Here is a 10,721-nt window from a genome sequence, read left to right as displayed (position 1 = left end):
GTATTTATGTTACCAGGGTATGTGTTCATACTTTGGCAAATATTTACAAATAATTTTTTTTAAAAAAAACAAAACAAAACAAAAAGTCTGTGCTGTTCATATGAGTTAAATTATTAGAGAAAAGGCAGTGCCTTCTCTCTGTGGAGTAAAAGATATTTGATGTGGTATCAGACTTAGTTTAACTCAACCATGGAATGGAAGCTTGATGTCTTAGTGATATTATATAATAGTACTTTGGAGAAAATAAGACAAGAAAATAGTCCTGAGTGCAAAGATTTTTTTACATTTCTTACAAGAACAAAATGTTTATAATCTTATGGAAAATATTCAGGTCTATGATGGTTTGACAAGTTTTTAAGAAGTTATTTTTGTTAAGGTCATCTTTGGTGGCAGAAAAATTAAAGTTCAAGATTTTTTTGTACCACTATAATGTCTAATACTTAAATTACTGTGTGTTTACTTAATTTCTGATTATGTGCCTTACTAGGTGCTTATGAAACGGTAGCTTAGAGTTTTTTCTGAAGTACCTTGAAAAATATATTGTGAGCTTTGTGAAAATTGTCTTCATTGTCTTTTTGGATATATTTTCCTTGATACTTCAAAATATTTTTTCCATCAAATAAAGGCTTGGATTCTAGTCTCCTGTGGTTTGGTATAGAGATTGGATAGAGGTGGGAATGAGGTTTAACTCATTGCATAATCATGTAGGGATTCTTTGAATTCACCTGGTTGCAGTTTTCTGATACCGGTACTTGGCTGAAAAAAATTCACACCCAGAAAAATGCACTAAAAAAAACCTACATAGAAAGACCAAACAGCAATTTCACTCCAGTTTCTGGACTTTATTTTTCCAACTTTTTGAGGGGCATTGGCTGTATCAGAATATTCACTCTTGGGTTCCTGCATTTTTCTCTCAGTATTAAACTTCAAGTAATAAAGAGCTATCATTCTTTCCTTTGTAAGTACGAAAATTTGTTTGCTTCTGAATGTCCTTTTCGCTTTGGAGAATGAGCTGAGATGCAGTTATTTTTGGTGTTGCAAGCGCATATGAACTTTAGTGAACTTCTGATTGTATTTTAAAAATTTAGATTTTGTTTTAAGAGATTTTTCTTCCTGGTGTTTACTTAACCACCTTTTAAAGAGGCATTCCTCTCAAACAAGGCATTTATTTACTTCTAACTAGTGCAGAATTTGCTTATGTTGTAACGTTTTACCACTCATTCATTTTGTTTTTTCATTAATTTATATGAATTGTATGACTTTTTTTCTAGAAGAAACAAAGTTTCTGCCATGATCTGAGTATTCTGGAGTAAGATTTTTCAAATTTTCTCTAGGAATTATTTTTGCAAAGTCAGCAAGATACTAGCTTGCCTTAATTTACATACATTAAAAGAATTAGAGATGCAGCAGTCAATCATAGTAAAGAAGGTGCCAGACCTCTATACAGCAACAAAAGTGTGCTATTTGACAGTAGACAAAATGCTGACTGTATCCATATGTAGCTATACTAAGTGCTGTACAACACAAAAAAATAAATCATAGAATGGTTTAGGTTGGAAGGGACCTTAAAGATCATCTGGTTCCAACCCCCCTATCATGGGCAGGGACACCTCCCACCAGACCAGGTTGCTCAAAGCCCCATCCAGCCTGGCCTTCAACATCTCCAGGGATGGGGCAGCCACAGCTTCTCTGGACAACCTGTCCAGTGCCTCACCGCCCTAACAGTAAAGAATTTCTTCCTAATACCTAATCTAAATCTCCCCTCTTTCAGTTTAAAACCGTTACCCCTCATCCTATCACTACACTCCCTGATCAAGAGTCCCTCCCCATCTTTCCTGTAGCCTCTTTTAGGTACTGGAAGGCTGCTATAAGGTCTCCTTGGAGCCTTCTCCAGGCTGAACAACCCCAACTCTCTCAACCTTTCCTCATAGGAGAGGTGCTCCAGCCCTCAGATCATCTTTGTGGCCATCTTCTGGACTCACTCCAGCAGGTCCGTTTCCTTCTTATGTTGGGGACTCCAGAGCTGGATGCAGTACTCCAGGTGGGGTCTCCCCAGCGTGGAGTAGAGGGGCAGAATCACCTCCCTTGACCTGCTGGCCACACTTCTTTTGAAGCATCCTGGGATATGGTTGGCTTTCTGGGCTGTGAGCACACATTGCTGGCTCATGTTTAGATTCTCATCCACCAACATCCTCAAGTCTTTCTCGGCAGTGCTGCTCTCAATCCATTCTGCTCCCAGGCTGTATTTGTTCTTGGGATTGCCTCAACCCACATTCAGGATTTATATTCAGATGTAGTATATGTAATTTAGGTAACAATATTCAGAATGTACTATTTACTGGAAAGTTAAATTGGCTTAGGAATAATAGACAATGTTATCTTTGGGATTTGAGATAGTCTGTCCATTTTCCCCTTTCTGAAATAACTAATTCAGTTTGGTATATTTTGAAAACCTTTTTTTTTTTTTAAATTCAGGAAAAGAAGTAATTGTCTGGTGCCAGAGCACCATATTAAAAAGTTACACATTTATGATTTTAGCAAAGTGCAGTTGTAAGCAGGCTCATTCATTTGCCTAGGCCCTTTTTCACCAAGATACTAAATTCTAATTCCTGTCTATGTTTTACCTTGTTAGCAGTCACATTGATGTCAGCTAAAGATAATCTTGCTGGGCTAGGAATGTTTCTTGTTTACTTTTCATAAATCGGTTTGATAATACGAGGCCATTATCCATAAAATATGCTTTGTCACTTTTCTTAAGAATTACAGCTACAGAGGAGAGGAATCATATTAGATCTGAATGTAACTCTAAAGTGGGAAAAAAGAAACCTAAATTTGAGAGCTAATATTGGCACATATAATATCAGGAGCAGTATATATATACTGTATGTGTAATATGTTATATGTGTATACAGACGTGAATCACATGCATTTTAATTTATTCACTCTGATAGCAGAAGATGGGAAAGCTTAATGAAACACAAATGGATGAGGGTCTCTGACATTCTCCCAAAAAGAGTGTCATGGTCCACAAACCAGGACAAAGAGAAAGGTATAATTTCTCAGTTTTAACTTAATGTTAGAGTATATCTAATGTCAGCTCTGGACCTTTTGCAGCTTGAAACGTAGAAGCCTATGGTTTAAGTTAGCAGAGATTTACTATTTTTTAATTTAAGAAAAATCTGAGTGGTGGATATTTACAATGTATGCTTTTTGATTTTTGTGATACATTTATCATGTATTTTTAAATCCTCCCTTGTTGTTGTTCTCTTTCTGCAGCTGAATTATTCTTTTCAACTTCCGTTTAGATTTGTGTATATTTTCAAGATGCTGCCTCTTAAGGAGATCTGCTTTTACAAGGAGTGTGGACAAGCTTCAAAACTAACAGTACATCTTAATGTTTGCTTAGCAGAATGAAGGCACTAGTTAAGGCTAGTTTATCTCAGTATTCTGCTTTAAATAATTAAAAACAAAACCATAACCCTTTGTTTATCATAATGCATTGTTAGTGAAGGATCAGGATAAAAAGAATAATTCTTATACTTTGTGCTTTACTCATTAGTGCTTGGCTGCAAAAGCAGAGTCGCATCTCAGTTCTTGATTCTCTAAAGCATACATGAGCAGACCCCTTGATATCTGTGAAAACAACAGGATTTGGGAAAGAGTGGGATTATTCTACAGATTCTTACAATGACATAGATTGGAAAGGAACCTCTGGAGGCCTTAATCATACCTCTCACTCAAAATAGGGCCAATTTTGAGCAGTAGCTCGGAGAATTGTCCAGTTAAGTTTTCAGTATTTCCAAGAATGGAGATTGCACAAATTCTCTGCTCTTCTCACTGTTCCCATATTTGGCTGCCCTCATTGTGAATTTTTTTCACTAATATGTACTGAGGCTTTAAAGATACTGTATCCTATGTCTGTTGCCATTTGTCCTCTTAATGTGCAAGTCCCAAGAAGATTCTGGCTCCATCTTCTCTATACTGTGGCCTTAAATTGTTAAAGATAGGTTCATAATTTCTTTAATACAGATTCTTAATTTCTGTTTAAATAATTTGTGGAGTACCGGGTAATGTGCATAGTGTAACCCGGAATTTGTACTCTAGAACACTAGCAGTTGTATCCTGACTGCAGGTACTGGAAATGGCTGAGGGTAGAGCTCTCTGCCTACGTATATGTCAAGTCCATAAATCAGCTCTGGGTTGCCTCTAGCTCCATTTTTTTTGGTGGATGCACACTTGATTCAAAGTGTAGTAAGGCCTTTTTAACAACCCAGGAGCAGCTTAGTGCCTTTTCAAATGACCTGTGATTTGTTGCATAATGGTAAAACTTTTGCTTCTTTAAATTTCTTCAAATGTCTTTGAACATCAGAACAAAATTCTGAAACTTTGATTCATAATTTGACTTGGTTGCCTTGTCTGCTGGTTCTTTCAGTTGCACCTCTTTTGTGCACTGATAGATTGAGGTCCTTTTCATGCCTAAGATATTTCACATATCTGAGGAGATTTGCCTATATGTGACATTTTCTGATTACAGATGGCAAACCTGGGTTTGTATGCCGAGAAAACTATTCGCCTTTGTTGATAATACTGCCAGCGTGGTTTGTGTGACCAAATATCTTGTGCTCCTCCAATCCATATCAGTACGAAAGTGATGAGTTCTTTTTTTTATAAGGGATGTGGACCTACTAATTGTCATTGTATACTGTTAGCTCATACTGCTGTTTTTCAAATGAGAGGTCAATTGCTTACGAAAAGCATTGTTTTGCCTTTACCTAGTATGTTGTTAACTGGAGCAGAACTACAAGACTTAGTGTTCTTACTGTTGTGCTGAAAGGATACTAGTCAGATTGCACAGAATTTTTTCTTTAAATTAACTCTATTTTCTAACTGTCTTCTGAAGATTTCTTTGCTATATACAAGACTATCTGCCTGCTCTGTTCAAAGCAAATCTTAACAGTTAGGAATTGTGAATTATTTCCAGAAAAAATGGAAAATATCTGAGGTATTTAACTTCGAGGTTTTATTGCGGGAAGGATGGGGGACGGGAACAAAATTGGACCAAAGTTTATGTGCCTTCAGTAGTTTTACATGTAGGGTTTTTTCATACCTATTGCTGTCCTAAGTATGATAAATACTTTTTCCCCCTTGTAATTGTATGTTTATATTGTTAAAAATTTGTGTTGTCCACTAATTATACAACAAGTGAATTACAGCTGTTTTCAACACAGATTTAATTATCCCTCTGCCTTTTGCCTTTACCATTGCAGGTTTTTTCTCTTGTACTGCAATATGCATGAATCCAAGCACAACCTATGTATTTCCAACTTTGAATAGTAACAAGTTGTGCCTGGAGCAGTCCCAAAGAAATGAAATGCTTATATAGTTGAAGGTCCTTGATAGATGAAGAAAGCTTTTACCTTAGCAGACCAATCTCATTGCTGTAAGCAGTTTTTCAGTTCTTGGAAACCGTGCATTATTTATAAGTGGGAAGCTACCACTTAATGTACTTAGTTCATTTTAAGGACTTTCCAATTCTTTTTGAGTATGTTATCCACTTTCTGCAAAAGTTTATCCTAGCACTGCAGCAGCACAAGACAAATGGTTGCTAACCAAGCAGATTCTTGCATCAGAACATCAACTCACTCTCTGACCAAAGACTGACTGTTCTGGTTTTGCTGAGACGTTTTGTAGAACCTGTGTTTTCTCTCACACTGCTTTCTGATGGAAAGGACCTGTATTTAAGACACGCAAAGCATGGCTAAGAATTGCTGACATTCCCTCATTTTACATGGTCTGTTCATAAAAGTTCCCTTTCAGTTTATAAAAATGTTCATCTAGCAGAAGAAAATGCTGTAAGCATTTGTAACATCATGTTTCATGGTTGGTTTTTTTGTTTGTTTGTTTTTGTTTTTTTAAACCTGGCAAAAAAAAGTGTTTGGGGGAACAAATGGAAGTGTAAAATGTTGTTATATAAAAAAACAATTGTCTTATATATTTTAATAAGCAACAGCTTTCATTTGTAAAGCACCTTGTGGCATTGCATAAAAAGGATTCCATGTCTGTTGAGATAATTTAAAACTGAAAAGAGACAATATTGAAGAAACCTATTTTCTGACTGTGTAGTGCATAGTTAATTTGATTTCGTTTATGCTGCAGTATAGTCTGTTTCTCTCAGGTTAGTGTATTTGCTGATTACTTGGTACCTATACCTAACTGTTTTCCTAACTCTAGTTGTTGTAGCATGCCTGTCATTACAATAGTGGCATCAATAAATGTCATTACAGCTCTACTCTCTTAACTTTCCAGTGTTCTTGTTTATTGATTTGGGTATTTTCTTATCTTATAATCGTGCAGCTAATGTCTTATTTTCTGTTTGGTTTTTTTGTTTGTTTGTTTGCTTAGATCACCGTGTATGCTAAAGCTTTTTATATCAAAAGTATTTTAGGAGGACTAATGTACATCTCCAACAACAGTTGAAGTTCAGCAGCACCTAAACTTTTCCCTGACCAGGGTAAAAATTCTCATTTTCAGTAGGATGGAAATCTGTTGTATGAGCCAATACAGCAGCTGCAGACTGCTTCAGTCTTTGAGACATGGATGAGAGACTTCACGCCTTGGGGCCTCATCAGTGGGAATTCTTTTGTTTTCTCTTTTACCATGCTGTACTCTTTTCTAGACTTATGATTCAAGTTTGTATAATTTGCACAAAGATTTTAAAAAATGTGAATAGTAGCTGAAAAAGATGGTCTGCTTTCAGCTTCCTGTTTCTCAACTTCCTTGCTGATTGCTTTTCTTTCATACTCTTCTGCTTGTCCTTCCGTGTGTTACACAAAACTAATTTAGACCCTTTTTTTCTTGCATCCAGATTTCAGGATTAATTGTAAACAGGCAGTAGCCTATCGATTGTGCCCTTGATATATAAATATTTGATGAGCATTCTAGAGAAAATGCTGGCTTTTGGTGGCCAACAATCTGGCTTCTTGTTTTTTTGGCCAAATCTGCCTGATGAAGTGTGGTAGGAGAGTGGAATTTCTACCTGTCGTCTTCTCCTCTTCCTCCTTAACCAAAAAATAAATCCCATCTCAAATTCTTGTCTGCTATTGTTGTACCCCTGTAATAGAATCAGAAGTAATTATTTTTCCCTAAGTAGTTAATGTAAGTGTCCATCTTGGAAAATGAAAAATCACTTTTAAATAGCATGGATATAAAATTTTTGATACCAGAATTTGTTCTGTTACTTACAAGCTGAAACAGAAAGTGCAGTAACTGGTGAATTTGCCAGTAGGTAAGATCTCATATGATTTGGATCAGTCCCAAAAGATTACTCTACAGTCCCAGTGCTCACCTATTTACAGAGCTAGAAAAAAGATAATGTATGTTTTAAAAATAAAATAAAAATCCTCTCTTGCATTTTCTGAAACACACTTCGATATTTGGCTTTGAGTTCTTCAGAGTGTAGCAGGTGAGTACAAGGATGTCAAAACAAAAGATATGAAAGTGGAAGTCGTGGTAGAATACATAGGTGAGAGGAAGCATGGAAGGTAGAGGCAGAGGGAAAAAGAGACCTCAGAGAAGTGAATCCTCCCAGAGACCATTTCCAGACCAATGCTTTTGCTGTCAACCATAAACTCTGCTCAGATGCTGCAAAAAACCAACAGAAATTGTCCATTGACAATGAGGACGAGCCTCCCGAGGGTAGTGTAGGACAGCAACATGAGTTGCCTGGCTCTAAAAGGGCTCTTAGAAGAGTAGTACTTTAGTCTCAAGTTAGCCGTCGTTTCCACTCCTTAATACTTGCTGTTTAGTCTAAGCAGTTTATCAGGATGGTAATTTTAGGTCCTGTTTTTTATTTCCAGTCTGCTTCAAGTACAGCTAGTCAGTGTCCACCTGAGAGAATCTTAGCTTTTAATGCAAGTATTAAAAATTACTTGTTTGAAAAGCAAGGGCATATCTTCTGTAGTACCTGCATTAAATGTACTGTGTAAAGTGTTTTTCCAGCTATAGTTTAACTGGTTCTCATGTGTATGCATATTACTTTCATGATGAAAAATCTAGAATAGTTTTTTTTGAGGGTTTTGTGTGGGGTTTTTCCCCCCCTCCAGAGCCCACCTGGGTCTGAAAAGCCATTATTCCATGCTTGGAAACTTTTTAAAAGAGGACTGACTGAAGGATGTGCATAATACTGCAGGTTTGCAGCTCTGTGGCTGGATACAGTCTCTGCTTCCACTTCGCTATGGTGGTACCTAGCACACACATAGAGAATGTATTTGCAAACACTTTGGTGAATAAGCATCGCTGCCTGTAAAAATAAAAATGAAGCTGTTTTAAAAAAATATTATCTTAACACACACACAAAAAAAATAATGACACTTAAGGCTATCTCAAAAGCCAAAGAAATTAGGATAACCATTCTGTTCAGTATTATGAATTCTGTTGATGATCTGGGAAGAACATCCCGTTATGTAGCTCCATAAACTCTTTTAGTTACTGTGGGTGGGTGTTTGGAGGGAAGGTTGTGGGTTCTTTTCTAATTAAAAATGTTCACTTAAGAATTGACAAAAAATTTGAAATTGTCAGGCTTAGTTCTTACCAAAGAACGTGGCAATAACACTGGCTGATTTTTCAGGAGTTCTAACCTGTTCTTTCCTTCCCTCCCCTCTTATTTCCAATTCTCTCCCATGGCTAAATTTCCTCAAAGCAGTATGAGATTTAATAGCAGCAATACCGTGCATGCAGCAAAATGTCATTCCTGTATACACAGAATTTTACTCATCTGCTCAACTGATTTGGAAATATCTCTTGAATTGTGTAACTAAGGTTCCTCATTTAACAAAGCTGTGAAAGTGTTTGTTCTGTTTAAGAGCCCAGTAAGCTTCTGAAAAGGGCTTGCTACCTAAGTAATCTCTTCTATCGCATCTATTAACTGAAAGTTGTTTTTACACCTTCCTTCATATATGGTGTTTGGTCGTGTTACATACTTTTTTCATTTTTGTGTGTATGTGCTCAGTATGACTGGAGAGCTTCGAATTCTCTCTTGCTGAGGCTTTAATTATCTTGTCAAAAGCATAAGGGGTTCACACTGTTCCTGTATGTGCTTCAAGCTTACCCTCTTTCTCAGAGCCCTCATTGGTCTGTCAGATACAGAACTTGAACATTGAAGATTGTGTAAGAAGACTTATCCTAATTGTTAAACGCCTTCTGTTTCAACAGTAAACAACAATGCATTATCCTATTTGAGTTCTTGGGTTTAAGAATGTCCAAAGATAAGATCTTTTAATGTTAATTCACCCACAGGGATATACAAGTTAATACACAACACCATGCTTCTTTTGATGCTAAGACTTCTTATGGCATAAATGTCTTTATTCTCTCTTTCTGCTCTGGCTTCGCACTGTTGGTTACAGCCTGTCTGTTGCAAGATTGCCTGGGCTAATTTTACCTTCAGGGCATGCTGTATATGCTTGTAAGATTCCCAAAGAACTTCCTGGAGGTCTTTATGGAGCCCTTTATTCAGCATTCAGTGCAGGACTATGACTGCTGCTTGTCTAAATTGGTTTTCTTTATGGAAGATGTTCAATTACTGTGTATCTTTCTCTCTAGTTGTTATATAAGCTGCTTATTCTGCGGGGCTTAGATTTTCCCAATTTTATATTATGGGAAGATTACACTTTTCACCTAGCTTTTATTTTGATGCATCAGATTTTAATCAAGGCCCCTGAAAAATATTTTTGCGGTCATTATTGCCACTTACCATCAGGAAAATAGATAAGGAAGAAATTACTTCTGAAGGGTCTGACACAACCATAAGATGTTAGCAACAACATCCTGTCTTGCCTGGGATATCTCAGACACTGTCTCGTGTAATCTAAGGGGAAAATTGCTGATGAATCTGCAGATCAATTGCATAAAAACAATGGGATTGATTAAGATGCTGAATGTAACTTGAGAAATCCTGCTGATTAATCTCGATTTTTTTTTTTTTTTTTTTTTGTCCTTTCAAAGCCTCAGATCCAATCTAAGCGACTATACTGCTAAACTTATATATATACGCACATACATATACACATACATACATATATATATATATCTTCTCACCTACTCTCCCAATGATGGGGCTGTACCTTCAGCCTAACTTTAAAACACCCCCACAGAATCACAGAATGGTCAGGGTTGGAAGGGACCTCGGAGATCATCTAGTCCAACCCCCCTGCCAGAGCAGGGTCACCTACAGCAGTTGCACAGGACAGCGTCCAGGCGGGTTTGGAATATCTCCAGAGTGGGAGACTCCACAACCTCTCTGGGCAGCCTGTGCCAGTGCTCTGCCACCCTCAAAGTAAAGAAGTTCCTCTTCATGTTTAGATGGAACTTCCTATGTTCAAGTTTGTGCCCATTACCTCTTGTTCTATCACTACGCACCACTGAAAAGACAGTTACCATCTGCCTGGCACTCTCCCTTTAAGTATTTATAAGTATTGAGAAGATCCCCCCTCAGTCTTCTTTCCTCCAGACTAAAGAGACCCAAGTCCCTAAGCCTTTCCTCATATGAGAGATGTTCCAATCCCCTAATCACCTTTGTAGCCCTTTGCTGGACCCTCTCCAGCAGATCCCTGTCTTTCCTGAACTGGGAAGCCCAGAACTGGACGCAGTACTCCAGATGCCGCCTCACCAGGGCAGAGCAGAGGGGGAGGATGACCTCCCTCGACCTGCTGGCCACACTTTTC

The sequence above is a fragment of the Charadrius vociferus genome, unplaced genomic scaffold (genome assembly GCF_000708025.1).
Source record: "Charadrius vociferus isolate BGI_N301 unplaced genomic scaffold, ASM70802v2 scaffold528, whole genome shotgun sequence".
Classification (NCBI taxonomy): domain Eukaryota; kingdom Metazoa; phylum Chordata; class Aves; order Charadriiformes; family Charadriidae; genus Charadrius; species Charadrius vociferus.
This window is presented reverse-complemented; position numbering follows the sequence as displayed.